Source organism: Agelaius phoeniceus, chromosome 1 (assembly GCF_051311805.1).
Source record: "Agelaius phoeniceus isolate bAgePho1 chromosome 1, bAgePho1.hap1, whole genome shotgun sequence".
NCBI lineage: Eukaryota > Metazoa > Chordata > Aves > Passeriformes > Icteridae > Agelaius > Agelaius phoeniceus.
This window is the reverse complement of record NC_135265.1, coordinates 74724692-74743865: the sequence shown is the minus strand read 5'-3', so window position 1 is coordinate 74743865 and position 19174 is coordinate 74724692. Positions and strand designations below refer to the sequence as shown.

Genomic DNA, 19174 nt, shown 5'->3' with positions numbered 1-19174 from the left:
GACAGGTCTCAATGGAGTAGGTTTTCTGGAAGGACCCATGCTGGGACACGTCATTCCTGAAGGACAGTACTCTGCACAAGGACCCACACTGGAGCACTTCTTGAAAAACTGAAAAATGTAGGAAGGACCCACACTGGAGAGGTTCATAGAGAACTGTCTCACAAGGGTGGGATGCCGTGCTGGAGCAGGGGAAGAGTGTGGGGAGGAAGGAGCAACAGAAACACAGCTTTGTGAACTGACTGCAACCCCCATTCCCTATCCTTGTTTCAACTGAATGGTTTGAGCCATTTAAGCAATCATCATCAAAGGTGTCAGCAAAAAACAGGTTTTAACATGAATTTGTGAAGGTGTGACTGTAGCAAGGCTCACTCCATAGCCTGCGACATAGATAAAGCATATATAGGAAAATCTGAGAAGAGTTAATGTTGAATTATGTTGGATCTACATGGAGAAGGGGATGCAAAAGGGTCAGGGTGCAAAGTCACCACTTTCATTACACAGTGATTTATTGTAGTCAGGAAACTTCACAGCCAAACACAAGGGGAGTTTGACACAGAGCTCCATGTAAGCTGCTTTTTTTTCACTTTTCTGTGTTTGATTTGCCCATAGGTGTGCTATAACCCACTGCAAGCCATTCCTTCCTTTCAGAGCCTCAGTCATCACAAAGGATAGGAGCCAACAGATGTGCTGTGCTGACTCATCTGCTTCTGACACAAATCAGGTAATCACTGGTGGCAACTAGCTCCTCCTACTCTTCCTTCTCTGTACCTTACCTTTCTGAACTCAGGCCATAATGATATTGCTCCAAGTAAAGGGAATTTGCATGAATCTATGTCACCAGCCCACAGTAGATAAGAGGTTCCTTAGACTTGCTAACAAGATTCTGTTTACTTCATTACATAGCCTACAGATGTCATCCATGGAAAGGAGAAATGTTGTAGCGTTCCGTGGTAGTTATGTGTTAGTAATATGACATCCTGATCATGGTCTCTTACAACTGTAAGTTGTGGGAATTTTCAAAGATACAACAGGAGAGATTCAAACCTGACATTAGGAAGTATTTACAGAAAAGGTCATCAAACAGTGGAACAGGCTTCCTAGAGAAGTGGTTAGTGCCCCATGACAATCAGTTTTTAAGAGGCATTTGGAATCATATAATAGAGACTGGAAAAGAGCTCTAAGATCATCAGGTCCAATTGTCAACCCAGCCAAGTCCACCACCAAACTATGTCCCTAGGTGCCACATCTACCTCCCAGGATAGTGACTCAATGCCTTGCCCAGCTAGCTTGTTCCAGTGCTTGAAAATCCTTATAGTGAAGAAATTATTCCTAATATCCAGCCTAAACTTTCCCTGGTGTAACTTGGAGCCATTTCCTTTTGTCCTGTCACCTGTTAGACAGATGAAGAGACCTGGCTAAAACCTCTTTTCCAGGTAGTTGTAGAGAGTGATAAGGTCCCTCCTGAGACTCCTTTTCTCCAGGCTAAACAACCCCAGTTCCTTCAGCCCCTCCTCATAAGACCTGGGCTTCAAACCCTTCCCCAGCTCCTCTGCCCTTCTCTGGGCACGGTCCAGCACCTCAATGTCCCTCTTATCATGAGAGGCCAGAAGAGAACACTATACTCAATTGGTGCTCTCACCAGTGCCAAGTACCGGGGGATGATCACTGCCCTGGTCCTGCTGGCCACACTATTGCTGACCAGGCCAGAATATCACTGGCCTTCTTATCCACCTGGGCACATGCTGGCTCTTGTTCAGCCAGCATGTCCAGATCCTTTGCTGATGCAGTGTTTCAAGACTGGGCTTGAAAAGTGGGCATTAAGTGGGTGTTCCTTTTGCCATAGAAGCCCCAAGAGAATGGGATTACTGAGCAGAATAATGGCCTGATTAAAAGGTATGCTGATGTCTCCTCAGCCAGTTGGGACACTCAGCTCACACTAGCAATTCTTACCATTATTATCCAGTAGAGAAGTTACAGGAGCTCCAAAATCAGAATGTTTGCTCTGAAAAGCTACCAAAGTTGATGACTACATATGCAATGAAAAGGATCAGTTTCCACTAATACACGTAGGCTGACCTGTCAGGCTGAAGCAACTTTCTATTGGAGTTGAGCCCATGACCCCAGCAAAACCTAGGGGTTTACGTGCTTGGGAGGTCCTAGATGGAAATGGAACATATTGCATTAGCCTCTTCTGGATAATCCTAGATCTCTAACACAACAGCCCAGTACTGAGGGACTGAGACCCATCTGTACACTCACTTACAAGGCAGTGGAGAGCTGGGACATTGTCATTCATGCTAGGGGCACCAATGATCAGCACAGATCAGACATGGATGGCAATCCAGTGGCAAAGTTGAGGGTGGGATTCATGGGAATGATGAATCTAATGTCATGATAATGGCTTGTTTACCCACCCTTAAGTCAGCTGAGGATTCCTTGCCAACTTTTGTACAGGATGTCAGCATGTTTTGAATTAACTTAAAACTCATCTGGACACAGTCCCAGTCAACCTGCTGTAGCTGAGACTGCTTGGGCAGGTGGTTTCATGAGACAATACTCAGAAGCCCCTTTCAACCTGAATTACTATGTGGTTATAAGCAACCAACTTATATATGAAGATATAAAGTTTATCTGTAGGTAGATACATAATTCTTATAAAGGTGATGTTAAAAATTATTAATTTTACTTTTTCAGCCTCTGAGGGCAGCAGAGCAGGGGAATCTTGCATCTGTTTACAGTAAAACTGTTTAATTTACAATTAAATTACCAAGAATAGCACTGGAAGCAAATTACCGTGAACAACCATTCTGGATTCATTTGTGAAGGTGCCTGCCAGACTGTGAATGTTCAGTTACCAGAAGTTAGTCTTGTGGAACCCAATAATGTCTAGTAGAATCATATTTCCTTCTAATCAAACATATGCATGGCATCCATCCATGCAGTTTACTCATGACTTGTGACAATATACATTGACAATATGCATTGAGGCTGACTTCTATTAGAAGAGAAAGAGAAAAAAATAATTAAAAAATCTGTAACAAATCCACGAACATCACTCTGTTGGAATGGTATCCTATAAAAACACATAATGAAGCAATAATTGAATTGCGCCAAGACGTTGACTTCATAGATTTTTCCTAAATATTTTTAAGTATTCTGCCCATCACATTCCATCTAGGGTAATAGAACTGAAGAGAAAATTTGGGTAGAGTTTTTTATTCTCACTGTGCTGTCTTAATAAATGGTCTAAAATCTGTAACATGTATTGCTGCATCTTGGAAGAAAAAAGCTATGCTTGCCTTCAGAAATGGAGGGTTTATCCATAGTGTAAACCCTTTTAGCTGTTTAGACACAGTACTCTAGTTTAGATAAAACAATTGAACTAATTAGCACTCTCTGTACTAGGGTATTTGGGATTACCCTTGGAGTTCAGATTTGTAAAAGTCTTTGTTTTACTGAAAAGTCTTTGAAGTAGCTTTAGACCAGGGAGCATTTGTGATTTAGCTTTGGCCAACAGCCAAACTTTCATCCATCTGTTCTGCTACCCACCCCACATCCATCCTCCAAGGGATGGGGTGGAAAACAAGAAAGAACATGACTTAGAAAGCTTGTGGGTTGAGATAAAGACAAGGAGATGCCTTACCAGTTATCATCACAAGCAAAACAGATTCGACTTCTGGAAAATTAATTCACTGACAATTATGAGAAAGTTGCATCGTGAGAGGCAAAAGCAAATATGAAAAAAAAAAAAAATCCCTTTTCACTCCACATGCACCCCACCCTTTCTGCTGCCCTCTTCCCTCTTCAACTTGACTCCATTCCTGAGCTGCCCAAGAGGGATGAAGAATGGGGGACTGCTGTTAGTGAGTAACAGCTCCTCCTTGCGGCTCCTTCCTTCTCCTCGCACATTTCCCTGCTCCAGCCCGGACCATTCCCATGAACCGCAGGGCCAGCCCATTCCGGCCGGGCTCTCTCCCAGGCCGCAGGGCCGTCCCTGCCGGGTCTCTCCTGCCCCCGGCCCTGCTCCCGCTGTCCCCTCAGCGCTCGCAGGGCTGTTTCTCGCTCGCTTCCCCTGGCTCAGCCCTGGCTGCCGGGCCGCGTTTTGCCCTCCCTTGCCCAGGCTTTCCCCGGGGCTGAGGGGCTCAGCCGTGCCCTGCGCTGGGGCCGCTGCAGCCGCTGGCACCGCCTGGGGCCGGCCCCGGCACAGCCCCGGCCCAGCCCCGGCACAGCCCCGGCACAGCCAGCACTGAACAACTCGGCCCGTACAGGTGGAGACTGCCCTGCAAGCATTTATTTTAGTTTGTGCTCACATGGATAGCTGTAGGCACATGGAGGCTTGCACAGCTGTCAACACCTGTCCTGTCCTAAACCTCTTCCAGCAGAGCTAAAAACCTGCTCCTGTTCCGTGACGCTTACAAGATTATTCTAGATTAGGGGCAGATAAAAAGAGGAGAGGAAAAAGGATAGCTGGGGTTTATTTGCACAGTATCATTTTCTGTATATTTTGATTACACCTTTGCCTGGATTTCTTTGGGTTTTGGTTTCTCTAGTTGAGCAATGGCTTTCTCTGAAACTAATGGGATGAGATAGCTTTAACAGGATTGTACCTTATTTGCTTTTTTTTACTTTTCTGTCTAAATTGTATTTTAGATATCTTGTTAAGCAAAATAAGATTATTTTAAGAAATAATGTAGTTATTTGATAAATAATTATGTTAATAAATAATATAATAATATATAAAGAACCTTATTTTTTATTATTATTTTTTTTTATTTGCGTGCAAGTGAGAAAACCTTTACCAGCTGTAAATTGCACCATCCCAGACCAGAGCCCCGATCTTTAAATGAAGTGCTTATAAAAATTTAAAGTGCTCTTTTAATTTTAAACCAATGTATGCTGAGATGCCCAGAGCCCTGATCACTGCCAAATTTCACTTCCAATAAATTTAAATTGCTTTGTGCAAGACAGAGCGATTTAAAATTATTGGAGTGCTTTAAATTCCATACTGAAGTGCCCATAAAATTTGAAGTCCTCCAATAATTTGAAATCACTCTACAAGTTGTACTGCAATTTGAGCCTATTTGAAAACAAACGCCCAAGCATCCTATGCTTTAATTTGCAATGATAAGCAACATTAGAAAATGGCTGTTAACGATTTACAAGAAGCACTGCCCTGGGAAATGGATGAGTCACCACCCTGGAGGTCTTATAAAAAACATGTAGATGTGACTCTTAGCAGCATGGTTCAGTAATGAACTTGGAAGTGCTGGTTTACATTTGGACTTGCTGATCTTAAAGATCTTTTCAAACCTAAACAATTCCATGCTTTTACACCATTTCTCAGTGAATTAACCGGAAAAAAAAATCAAACAAAATGAGGCAGTATTAAAAGGAGAAAGTGATGCTTCTTTTTAAGACATTAGAATAGTAGCATAATTGTTTTGAGAGAGGAATATGTGGAGTATGAGATTAGGAAAGCGGTGAATATACAAATTATTCACCTCTGTGACAACTATTACTAATATAGATGACTGCTGTTCAGCTGACAACATGCTAGTACTGAGCATGAACACACAAGATATGTGGAGGCAACACATCCAGATGGCACCTGAACTGTATTACATAACAATGAAACCAAAATCTACTCTTAATGCCACCAGTGTACATTTAGGAGAGCTTTCTTCACTTTAGGATTTGCTTTAGAAAACACTTAATAATCTTAGAAGATTATGTGTGCCTTCCACGTATCTGCACAGGATTGTATCCTGTCTTGTCTTATGCATCTTGAACAGATTTTAGTTACCTAAGGAACCAGGAAATTATAATAATAATAAAAAGCTACAGTGACACAGTATTAATGTTTTGGCATATTATATCTGTTCTATCTTATGCTGTCAACACTTTCCAAAAGCATATATTTAGGTTAGCTTAATTCAAGGGAATTTCAAAAGGAGGTGTTTATTTGTGAAGAGAAAAACTGTTGATTATTTGCATTAATATTCTATGAGAGATAAAACCCTTGTGACTTTGTTCTGAAATGGAGATTTTCTTCAATCAAACAGGTAGCAAAATCTATTGAATGGAGAAAAAAAAATAGATCAAATAGAATTAAAATGCATTTTTATGAAAAACAAGAGGCAAAAATGCTGCAGTCATTTTAATCTGTCGAAGAGGCCTATTTAAGACCCACAGTGAGGCAGGTCAGTCTTTACATTCTAATCTACTCCTATGTAGTATGTTTATTATTTCTTTGTGCACCAAGCAAAACAGTGTAATATACTAAATGACAGTTGTCAGTCTAACCTTAGAGAATTCATAAGGGTAATTAGATTTTTTTTTTTAATAAGCAAAAAGTCATGTAAAATTTTCACTGTAAATGTAATAGAAATATGTTGTAGCTACCTGGGACCACACCACATGCTTGAGCAAAAATTCAGGAATTTTTTTGCATCTATGGAAGCAATATTGCATAAACAAAATCGAAATCTCATTAGTAAAAGGAAAATTAGCATCCTTTTAAAGGAACAGGTAAAATAAGTTTATTATATTAAAAAAAAAAAAATTATAAGCACTTTTGAGTGTTGCACTTGAGCAAATGTCAGTTCCATTACATCAATCAAGGTTAAAGGATGTAAAGTTAATTTTGGCTAGAGAAGGCTAGGAATGTTCTCTTGCCCATGCTCTACTTTAAGGATAGGTGTTCTGCTAGTGAGATGACAATTGTCTTTGTCATACATTTAAGGGACAGCAAGCCTTGTTCCATCACAAATGCAGTTTATTTTTTGTTGGCAACCTCAGCAATTGTTTGTACCTAGGCTTAGAGACTGAATTTCTGGGCTAATACATAGCCAGACAGGAGACAAAGTACAGCTCTTGGCAGTGTAGAGCCATCTATGACCCTTGCTGCTCCCTTTTCCTCCCTCATGCCTTCACAGGTGTGCTGCAAAAAGTCTTGAACTAGATACAAGGATGCTCCCAGGTAAGTAAGAGCACTGATATTTTTTTCAATGCTGTCACTGCTACTGAGAGAAATGTCAGTTAACTGTGCCCTTTCTTTTGTTCCAGAGTAAATTTTCTACAACCAGAAAAACTGAGCTCTCAGTGAATGGGCTACTGGCCTTTGTTGTTTAAAACTGCCTCTGAACATTTCTATTTAATGAAAGAGAGAAGAAAATTCAGCATTGCTAAGAGTGAATAAAGATAACTAAATACACCCAAACTTCCTTTTTAAAAAAAATTATTTTGCTTAGATGAGAGATCACATTTATTCCTCCCTGCATATAAATTGACTGTGACAGGCAGCTAAGTAACATACAGCTGCTTTCTGACTCCCTCACAAAAATGGAATTACATTTAATAAACTTTAAAACTGTCTGCCTTAAAGTCAATAAAAGAGTGATATTTTCCTGAACTATACAACATGTTTTCCTGAAACATAAAAGGAGCCTGAAAAATTCATTGCACAAAATTTCAGACCAGTTGATATATTGTAGGGCTTTAAAAAAGTTGGAGAGGGGAGTGAATGAAAAAGAAACAAACATTGAAGTTATGACATGGCATTAAAAATTAGTAAATCCCACAGATTTTGGATAGGACAGAGAAATCATCTTACAAAAGAAGACCATGGAGAGAGGTCAGAGGAAGGACAGGCTGATTTAAATATTTTGGGGGAAGACTGTGATAATGTGTTGCATCTTCCCATGGGTTACCTGCTGTAAGATATTGCTGAGGAAAAGTCTTAGACTAGATATGCCACTATTGGTCCCACTCAAGCATCATCATCAGTCTTGTATCTCTTTTGACAGCTTTAGTAATTTGTGTCTTCAAGGTGCTTTAGTTTGTAAATTGTCTTAGTTTTCAAAAACTGAGCTTAGAAAGCAAGCTCCAGATTAAGCTTGTTATGAAAGAGGTTTTTTCTAAAGACTCTTTGTTCAAATACCTGGTATCTTAGTACATTAACATTCTTTATGTTTAGCATGATGCAGAGCAAGGTGATGAATCTAACAAGACAAATAGACTTTAAAGATGGCCACAGTTTATTTTGTAACAAATTCTCACCACTTAGAATTATTCTTAAACCTGACATTTTAGTGAACCACACTCACAGCAGATTATATCTTCTGTTATCCAAAAATGTCTCGGTGGCTCAATTCCTAGCAGCTATCTCCCTGCTTGACTAAGCAATAATTTTATAGTTACTGCAGGTCATACCAGGCTAAAAGCAGTCATTTAGACTTTCTGTCACTGAAAAAGGATAGATGTTCTTGCAACACTTTATCTGTTCTGTCTAAAATGGTAGTTAAACTTTGTATAACCTTAAAGTTTCAGATAACTCTAATTATAGGAATTTTTTTTTGTACAATGGGTGAGAGTTTTATATTGAAATTGCAAAAGTATGATTCATATGATTGCTGCAAATAGCACCACTTGTTGCTAAGTGAAAATCTACATTGGCAAGAGTGAGAACAAAAAGTTGATTCATGGCCAAGAGTGTTACTTCTGAACTAATCTAGAGGGAAAGAATAGCTGAGATTAAATGGAAAAGTAGATAATTGCAAGCTAACTTCTTCTTTGTTGTTTTCTTTGGTGGGGGGAGGTGATGCTTGGTTTGTTCTTTTTAAACAAGCATGACTTTTGTAGACAAAACAAATGTAGCTCTCCTATCTGGTAAAAAGCACTGGGTACAGCACCACAAGGTGAATCAGTGGAAATAGATAAGAGGAAATTAGCAAAGAGATTGTGAAAAAAAGTATCCAATTAAAAGAGAACAGCTTTGACATTAATTTCAGCATTAGGTAGATAAAGGGATTTTTTTGTATTTAAATAGTAAATAAAATTTTCAGAAGTATTGTGACGCAAGTAGCAAATTATGGGTATTCTTAACAGGGAGGGAGAATGTTAAAACAACATTCAATAATGTCTGTTTTCTGAAAACTAGAGTAATCAAAATAAATTTTAAAGCTGATAGCAGAAGATACTATGTTATACATCAATGTAATTACAGACACCAGTGTTAATCTAAGAAGTTTACCAGTGGAAATGGCCAAAGAAGACAGAGTTTTGCAGTTCATTGCTGAATGATGTGAAGTGCCAATATATTATGGCTGATAATAACATCTTTTATCAATAGAGAGAAATACTAGTACAATTGAACATGAGTTAATAAATCATCCTCTGAAATGTTGTGCATATTTCTGACCACTGGCTTAAAAAGAATTAGAATTCAAACCAAAACAGGTAGAGGATGAATCAGGAATTTGAGCAGCTTCTCATGACAGTGACTAGATTATTATTTCTTTTAGAGGATAAAATTGTTCTTTATCCCCTTTTTCAGAGTTAAAATAACATGGGAGTTGAAAATCTACTTTACCTAAATATGATATTAACCCAAGAATATCTATATACCAAAATAATCTGCTTTCTGGATGAAGACTAATTTTTTTTTTTGACTGATCTATGGAAACACCTAAATATTTAATTGTGCTAGAGCAACATGAAGTCTATAAGTATCAATAGTCAAAATCTCTAGTTTTCCTTACTATCTTTTATTCATAAGCACTACATTGACTTACAATGTGTAATTAACATGGCTTTGAGATGAAAGTTCTAAAAATTAAATAATGGCATATAAAACACAAGGAAATATTTAAAGTATTTTCTTTCTTACAAATTATTTTTACATGAGTAAGTCAGTTCAAAACTTCTAAGACAATCTCCTTTCACTGTAAAATATGATTTTTAATCCACAAAACATTTTTAGAGTTTCTCAGTATAGACAGAATTTTATTTAAAAATAAAGTCACAAAGGAATTTCAATAAAATAAAGGTATTCTGCTTTGACTATATTGAAAGAATACTTTCCAGCTGTCATTCTTAAAATTTATGTTCAACATAAATGATCAAATGAGAATTTTTTCCCACTTTTTGCTTTTACAACAAAGTTTCTCCTTCTCTCTACCCACTTGTTGCATTCTCATGTCTTGAGAAGGTACTGAGAAAACTAGAAAGGAACTAAGAGAACACAGGCAAATTCAGGAGGGAATTACAGATGGCTATCAGTAGGAAAATTGAAAGTGACAGGCTTGAGAATGAAAATAGAACTAAAAAGGAAAGGGTAAAACTAAGGTGATCAGTGAAGGTTTCTGAATTTGAGTATCTCAAATTGGACTAAACTGTTCATTTGGGTTCCTATAGTCTAGTATTCTGTTTCTGCCATAAAGTAGACATTTAGGAACATGCCAGCATAGGTAGTTGGATATTTGTGGGGAAACTGAATACATACATTTGTATAATATAATGGAATCTCCAGTTTTAATTTTGGCTTATATCTGTTAATATATTGGAAAGTTACCTACAAAATTTATTGGAACAGCAACAAAATTCTGAATTTCACTGACACGCAATTATGATTTTCTTTCTGTCACTTTGGAAATTTCAGGATTTTTATCTAATTGGTAAGAATATGGGAAATTCAGTGGTTTTGATTTCAGTGAAATTTAGTTGAACTTATTTTAGACAGTACTGCTATATAAAAGGGTGGATTTTCAAGCAAGGTCACTAATGAAGGCATCCTAGTCTACTAAATACTGATTAATTCCATATCCCATAGAATTTTCCCATAGGCCTGTTATATGGAGTCATGGAATCATTAAGGTTGGAAAAGACCTTTAAGATCACAGAATACACCTGCTAACCCATCATTGTCATGTCCACCACTAAACCACTTCCCCAGGTGACACATCCACAAATTGTTTTGACCACTTCAGAAGGTGGTTATTCCACTACTTCTTTCAGCAGCCTGTTCCAATGCCTGCCCACCCTTTCCATGAAGAAATTTTTTCCCAATATCCAATCTTAACCTTCCTTGCCACAACTTGAAACCATTTCCTCTTGTCCTGTTTTTTGTTACACGAGAGAAGACACCAACTCCCACATCACTGCAACTGCTTTTCAGGTAACTGTATAGAGTGATATGGTCTCCTATGAGCTTCCTTTTCTCCCACTAGACAACCCCAGCTCCCCCAGAAGCTGGTCTCTCCCAGCTTTTCAGACCTGTGCTCCAGATCCTTCACCAGCTTTGTTGCCCTTCTGTGGATATGCTCCAGCACCTCAATGTCTTTCTTGTAGTAATGGGCCCAGAACCAAGCACAGGGCTGAAGGTGTGGCCTCACTTGGTCCGAGTACAGGGGAATGATTACTTGGTCCTGCTGAAGAGCAAAAATAGCACGCTATTTTTGTCATAAACCAGGATGCCCTTGGCCTTCTTGGCCACATGGGTACACGCTGGCTCATGTTCAGTTGGATGTCAACCAGCGCCCCTAGGTCCTTTTCCATCTAGTACCTTTCCAGGCAGTCTGCCCCCAGCCTGCAGGGGGTTTTATAGCCAAAGTGCAAGATGAGGCATTTTGTTAAACCTCATACAATTGGCTTTGCCCCATCAATCCAGCCTGTCCAAATGCCTTTGCAGTCTTGCTGCCCTCCAGCAGATCACATTGCCACCCATCATGCCACCCATAAACTTACTGAGGGTGTTCTTGATGCCTTCATCCAGATCATGGATAAAGATATAAGAGAAAACTGGCCTCAGTGTTGAGTCCTGGGGAAGCTTACTTGTGACCAGCATCCATCACTGCTCTTCAGAGTTGACCATTCCAGGCCATTTTTAACCCACTGAAGAATACACCCAAGCAAGATGTGAATGGCTAGTTTCTTCAGGAGAAGTTGTGGAAGACAATCAAAAATTTTACTAAGATCCAAAGAGACAGCATTCACAGCCTTGTCATGTCACCTTGTCATAGAAGGAGACAAGGAGACAAGGTTAGTCAAGCAGGACTTGCTTTTTATAAACCCCTGCTGGCTTGACCTGATATCCTGGTTGTTCTGCACATGACGTGTGATCATACTCAAGATGATCGCTCCATGGTCTTTGCCAGCACAGAGGTCAGGCTAAATGGCCTGTAGTTCCTTGGATTCTACTTCTGGCTCTTCTTGTAGATAGGTATTCACATTTGCTAACCTCCAGACATCTGTGACCTTCCCAGTTAACTAGGACTGCTGAAAAATGAAGGAGAGGGGCTTGGTGAGCTCTTCTGCCAGCTCCCTCAGTACTCTTGGGTGTATTCCATCTGGCCTCATAGACTTGTGCAAGTTTATGTGGAACAGCAGGCCACTATTTCCTCCTGTATTATGGGGACTTCACTCTGCTCCTCATCTCTTGTCTTCCAGCCATGGGGGCTGGGTACCCTGAGGACAGCTCAGTCTTGCTACTAAGGCAAAGAAGGCATTAAGTCCCTCAGCCTTTTCTTCATCCTTTGTGACTCTATTTTCCCCTGCATCCAATAAAACATGAACATCTCCTTAGCTCTCTCTTAGTTGTTGTTGATATTTGTAAAAACAGTTTTGTTGTCTGTAATGGCAGTAGTCAGATGAAATTCTAGTTGAGCTCTTGCGCTTCAAATTTTCTCTCTGCATATTCTCATGACATCCTTGCAGTCCTCCTGAGTGGGCTGCTCATTCTGCCAAATCTCATAAACTCTCACTTTTTTCCTGAATTCCAGACACAACTCTCTTCAACCAGGCAAGTCTTCTTCCCTGTGGCTCATCATTTGGCACATGGAGACAGTCTAGTCCTGATTTTTATCCCCTTCCCCTTCAAATCTAGTGCAAAGCTCTCACTGTAAAAGTGTAAAATTATCTCTGCTAAGACCCGAGTAAAGTTTTTTTTTTTCCCCTTTGAGACAGTGTACCCCATCTGTTGCCAGCAGTCCTGATGTTGCCTAAACTGATGTGTGATCAAGACCCCTAAAATTTGGACACTGGAATTGTCAGAAATGCACGTGTGTAACACATCAGGGGAAATAATTGCTTGTTTCAACATTAAGGTTGAGGTGGCAGAAGATGAAATATCTGTCATGCTGCTTGCTTTGAAAGCTAAATATGAATCACTGGAATTCAGGATGAGAATATATACAATTTTGAAGAACTTTAACTGTCTGTAAACTTTTAGAACTTTGCTGTCTGGATGGAACAATACCCCAGTGAAGTACAGACTGGAAAACATGCAGCTAGCAAGCAGCCCTGCTGAAAGGGACCTGGGAGGGCTGGTTGGCAGCAGCTCAGTGTCCGTCAGGAGTGTGTGCCCTGGAAGTCCCGAGGGCACCTCACATCCTGGGGTGCACCAAACACATCACCAGCCCATCAAGAGAGGAGATTGTCCTGCAGTGCTGGTGTACTTACTCACCTTGAGTACTTAGGAAGGATGTGAATGTCCTTAAATATGTCCAGAGAAGGGCAACCAAGCTGATGAAAGGGATGGAAGGAATGCCTGCTGATGAGTGGATGAGAACTCTGGGCTTGTCTATTTTGGAGAAAAGGATGATGGAGGGAGACCTCCCTGCTCTCTACTGACATCTGAGGAGAGATAGGAGAGAGGGATGTGCTGATCTCTTCTCCCTGTTATGCAGTGACAGGGTTCATGTGAATAGCTCACAGCTGCATTTGAGGAGGTCTTGTCTATGAGGAAAAATTTCTTTTCCAAGAGGGTGGTCAAACACCAAAACAGGTTTCCTAGAGAGGTGGTTGATGCCCCATGACTGTCAGTGTTTAAGAGGTATCTGGAGAATGCTCTTAAATATATAATTTAGCTTTTTGTCAGCTCTGAAGTGGTCAGGCAGTTGGACTAGATGATTGTTGTATGTTCCTTCCAACTGCAGTATTCTATTCTGTTCTATTCTATTCTATTCTATTCTATTCTATTCTATTCTATTCTATTCTATTCTTGTTTTTCTTACCCTGTCTTGTCTGAGTAGCAAATAATTACTGGTGAAAAATTTTCTCCTCCATTCTAGTCTAAGATAGGGATAGAGCAGAGGGGGAAATTCTCAGACCTGGATACTGGTCTGCAGTATGGCAGACATCAACAAATGCTGCGTTTTAGCACTGAATAGCATAGTTCCACATACCTGAGGAAGATGCCTGATGCCATGACTCTACACTGTTTTGTTTGAATGGATTGGAAGAGAGGTTTCTTTATGGTTAGCTTTCCATGGAAAACATAAGAAATGAAAGTTATCTGAGAGAGAGAGAACAGCATAAGATTACGATCTTACAAGCCTTTTTGTTTCTGCTGCTGGTTAAAACAGAAAAAAACCCCAACAAAGAAAGACAGGAGGTGATTTTCCTACCAAAACTTGACAAGACAGGTAAAGAGGACTCATATATTGAGTGGAAAAGCCAACAAAGAAAATCAGTCTCACCACCTATTTCCAACTGCTGTTAATGATTTATACTTCAGTTTTAATACACAGTTGTGCGGTTTAGCAAGTGTTAATGTATGAAATGTGAATACTTGGATGATGGGTTAACAGATATGTCATCACTGATCTCAAATTTGATGTTCAGTTTTATAACTTTACATACATATGCTAAGTGGGAGCTGATAATTTCTTTTTATTTACCATAATCTACCTTCTGTGCATGTGGAGAAAATGAGGGAAGGAGAATTCAAATACTGTTTTACTTGGCTCTTAGGTTACATTCTTTCATACTGCTGGAACTATATTTCTTGCAATTGTCTATTGCACTTGAAATTTCAGTCTTCAGCCTTGAATCAAAAAATACATATTTGTGTTTTATTTGCATAATGTGCTTTGAAGTATTTGGCAGAGAAACTTAATGCCCTTCTGTCACTATTTCATACCAAACAACTCTCAAAATTTATCTACACATCTATTGGTAATTTAAAAATATTTTAAATAGAAAAAGTATTGTTTGAAAGACAAGGTTTTCAGTGCTGGAATTTTCAGTTTGCAGATCGTTTCAAAAAGTAATGTTCAATCTTTTCACAATGCAATTTAAAGAATGATTTCAAAATGTCATGAAACATTACAGGGAAGAGTGACTTCAAATCCTGCTGACTTTTTTCCCCCCAATTATTAATGGGTTATTGCAAAGCAGCCCCTCCAAAAAGGATCTTTAAAAAATTACTTGCTGTCATCAATACTTCATTTTCCACATATTATTAAACTAAATTGCGTTGTATGAATGAGAAAGAAAGACATGACTGTAGTTCATTGACATAATTCTATGTCAAAGTTCCAAAGTTCCATTAAGAGACAATTCTGTCATCCCTGTCCTCTTTACTTGTCTTTCAGAACACTTCCATTGGAATTACAGTCTTACTATGTACCTTTCAGCATATTTTACAGAACACTGTTCTGTATTTATTAGTGCACCAAAAGTCACTGGAAAAGACATGCTATCTTGCTTCTCTTTGGCCTGATATTCCATGTAAATATTGCATATTATTCAATGGTCTTTAAGTAATGCACACAACACTACTGATTGAACTTGAGCCTAGGAGCACCAAAGTTCAGCTGCTTTATCACAGCTGCCTTTTCTTTTTTACAGCTTCCTTCCCTTTTTTTCCATACCCCCCCCCCCCCTTCTTCATATCATCATGAAATGACCCTCAACTAGCAGAACACCCAACCTGACAGGATTTTTTGAGATAGTGCTGTGGTACTAGTTCTTACATCATTCGTCTTGTTGGCAGCGAGCATCAGAGTGATGACCAGAAGGTGACAGAGATGAAGAACAGAGAGCAGGAAAACCTCTCCTGTGCCATGATGGCAGTCAGCTTCTGCAATGCTCCCCTGAGGTGTTCAACACATGGCACAGTTGGAGGTATCTTCAGTCTATTGTAAAATGCAGCAGGTGTCTAAACCAGCATGTGTCCCATCTATGACTATCTAGAGAAAGGGGTCAAAGCTCTTTGCCTATTTTTACTGATTCATACCTGGGAGCTAAGGCAAATATTACCTGCTTTTTAAATTTGCACTGTTGCTGTTGGAATTAAAATGCATTTGCACGCCTGAACAAAAATTAGAAATCCTCTAGAAAGAATATTAATACATGTTTTAATTTGAAATAGAAAATAAATATATATATATATATTAAAATGAAACAGAAAAGACAGAAAAAAATTTTAAAATGTAAAACTCTCAACATTATGTCAGTTTGAGACCAGACTGTATCTGTGTTGCAGTACTGTATGTGAAACAAACCTATGCTGATTTTCCTTTTTTGAATTAAGCCAAAGGCTTTTAAAAAAGATCAAGTATAGAAAAATGTCACTCACTTAGTTCCACAGAAATAGTGATCAGAATGTTAGCCATTGCAATGCAGCACCAGACATGCTGTTGCTGAGTAACACCGGACAGGAGAAGGTGTCTGAGAGCTGGTGATATATGTCAACCACTGCAATGTCAATTGGCAAAAACTGGCTGTACTACATTTCAGGGAAATAAATAATGGGCAAAAGCTTTTTCAGTGTCTCTGTCAGGAAAAGTAAAATAATTAAAGCATTGGAATAAATAAATTTTAGTTTAAGTACTAGTTCTAGTACTAAGTACTAGTATACTAAGCTATTAAAGGACATGAAGACCATAATCAATGCAATATATGCACTTTTTAAAAGGAAAAAAAAAAAAAATTAAAAAGAAGGGAAATAAGGAATCTGGGACTATGCTGCAGAACTTCTTCTCTATTTGGGCTGACCTGATAACAAGCTAAGGGTAAATAGAGCTAACACTTTTTAGAGCAGACCTCTGTTAAACCCTTTGAGACCACAAAGACATAAATGCCCTTAAGAAAGTGATTCAGCTAAAGATGTGAAGGGACTTAAAGCATTTTTATATGGCTAGCCAATTACCCTTTCACAGCCATCATTTTCTGGCCATATATTGGTACTTGGTGAACTCCTTGAAATAGATTGTGCATTATGTTTCAGCAGAAACCTGTCTTCCATCCAAAAATGCTTATTTGATAGAAAAAGACTCAAAAGCTAAATATGAGTCCTCTAGTCTTGCAACACGAGGAAGCAGACAGAGATATATGATTAAGCTGTAGAGAAAGACTGGGAGTTGATACTGCTATAAGGGAAAGAGACACAGTTATCCTTAGCAGATCCTGAATAGGACAGCCAGAGTGGGGGCGAACACTGAAACTAGCTGAAAAGATCAGTGCAAGGTATGTATTTATATCCTGTAGGATTGTCTCTGATATCTTACAGAATCCCCAGCCCTAGAAAGAACTCAGAACAGACTTTGTTCACCTTTCATTATAGAAACTGTGGAGAACTAATGTAACTGTCAAAAGAAAAAATACCAGCAGAACTTATGAAACCTAGAAGGTCCCCCAGCAGAGCTGCAGGAGGGGAAGGCTCAAAATTGGCTCTAGGAAAAGAAAAGGCAAGTTTAGCATTCCAGGTATCTTTGCAGTGAAGCAACTTCCAACCCTCTGAGGACATTAGAGACAGGGGTAATCTTTTCTCCTAATGCAGAGTAATGTGTGAGAGGAGTATATTCTGCTGATACATGTCTTCACATTCTTAACAGAATCTTTGGCAAAGTAAAAACATTTCATAAAAAGTGAATGGAAGATCTTTAATTTTCTTATATATCTGGTGGAACTATTAAATCAAGACCTCAATTTAGTTCTTGCAAATAGATTAGTCTTCACAAATCAAAGACAAGGTGATGATCCAAACTGTAGTGACACTGGACATAATTCCATTTCTTTACCTAATGTATTTTTTTTTTGGCAGAGACATGGTCTTGTTTCGTTGTTAAACTACTAAAAAAGTAAATTAAAGAGAAGTCATGTTTCTGTTCACAAGGAGTGGGGGTGTGTTTCCTGATTAGTTGAAGCTACTAATTACCTTTAAAATGGAACCTTTTTTAAAAAGTTAAGATTTTAGAGCATCAAATAGACAATAAAGGCTATTTTATAGTTGTCTCTTGAAGTCTTATTGTAAATACAGTCACCCTATAAAATGATATTAATTATAACTATAAATAGGAACTACCTATAGAGAACTTATGTGGTCTTGACAGCATTTTGGCTACCTTTCTTTTTTAATAAAGAGGCCAGTTTTAAATTACTGAGCACTGCAAGCTTTGGAATATGTGCTTGATTTCCATAAGTAGATAGTTACAAAATTGACCATACTTTTTGTGGAGGGCTGATTTTGGCTGACTGCCATATGCCTGCCTCACAGATGCTACATTACTCCACCTCCTCAACTGCCCAGGGGAGAAAATAAAGTAAAAGAAATCGAGATAAAGGCAGGGAGATCCTTTTTCTGCTACTGACACGGGCAAAACAGATTCGACTGTGGAAAAATGCATTTATTGACAATTAAAAGTGCACAACCTGGTGAGAAGCAAAGAGAAATATGGGAAAACCCTCCTGACACTCACCTCTTCCCTTTTCTCAGGCTCAGCTTTGCTCCTTCCCTCGTGACTGCTATGCCTCATCAACCCAAGCAGTGCAGAGGGATGCGGAATGCGGGGCTGCGGTCAGTCCATCGCAGCTCCTCTCTGCTATTTTTTCCCTCCTCGCACATTTCCCTGCTCCAGCCCGGACCATTCCCAGGGGCCGCAGGGCCAGCCCAGCCCGGCCGGGCTCTCTCCCAGGCCGCAGGGCCGTCCCTGCCGGGTCTCTCCTGCCCCCGGCCCTGCTCCCGCTGTCCCCTCAGGGCTCTCAGGGCTGTTTCTCGCTCGCTTCCCCTGGCTCAGCCCTGGCTGCCGGGCAGCGTTTTGCCCTCCCTTGCCCAGGCTTTCCCCGGGGCTGAGGGGCTCAGCCGTGCCCTGCGCTGGGGCCGCTGCAGCCGCTGGCACCGCCTGCATTCCTTACGCTTTGTCATTTTGTAATGAGGTCTCAGTGCATAATTGCTGTGGAAGAGGATGGGTGCTTTAAATCTGGCAGTTTGCAAAGGCATTAGAGTTCCTTACTGTTGAGTGACTATCTAAAGGAAAAGGTGAAGGATTTTGATGAATAGGTGAAGGAAATAATACCTGTATTGTGTTTGAACAGGAATATTATCACGTGTCACGGCTATAAACCTGCTGCAAACTAATGTTTTGACTGGGTATTTCAGAATAATGAAACAGACTGATGCAGCTCCCTTGCAATTAACTGAATGCAAGCTTGTGATGTTATTTGAATGTTAATCCCACGTTTAAGGGTTTGGTTGTTTTTGTGGTTTTTTTTTTTTTTGGTTTGGTTTGGTTTTGGTTTTCTTTGGTGTTTTTTGTTTTTTGTTTGTTTTTTTTTTAAACAAATAAATTTTGTGCCTTTGACATCATGACAGTGTAAGCATTCTCAGTATACC

At 39.5% G+C, this 19174-nt stretch overlaps 1 long non-coding RNA gene across 1 annotated transcript in view; it reads right to left on the bottom strand.

Moving 5' to 3' along the window:
- Positions 1–18696, bottom strand: part of LOC143694605 (uncharacterized) — an 86041-nt gene extending 67345 nt beyond the window's left edge. The window contains exon 1 of the long non-coding RNA XR_013183173.1: positions 18261–18696. This is a non-coding gene — a long non-coding RNA (uncharacterized LOC143694605). The remainder of the gene's footprint in view (positions 1–18260) is intronic.
- Positions 18697–19174: the final 478 nt, after the last annotated feature.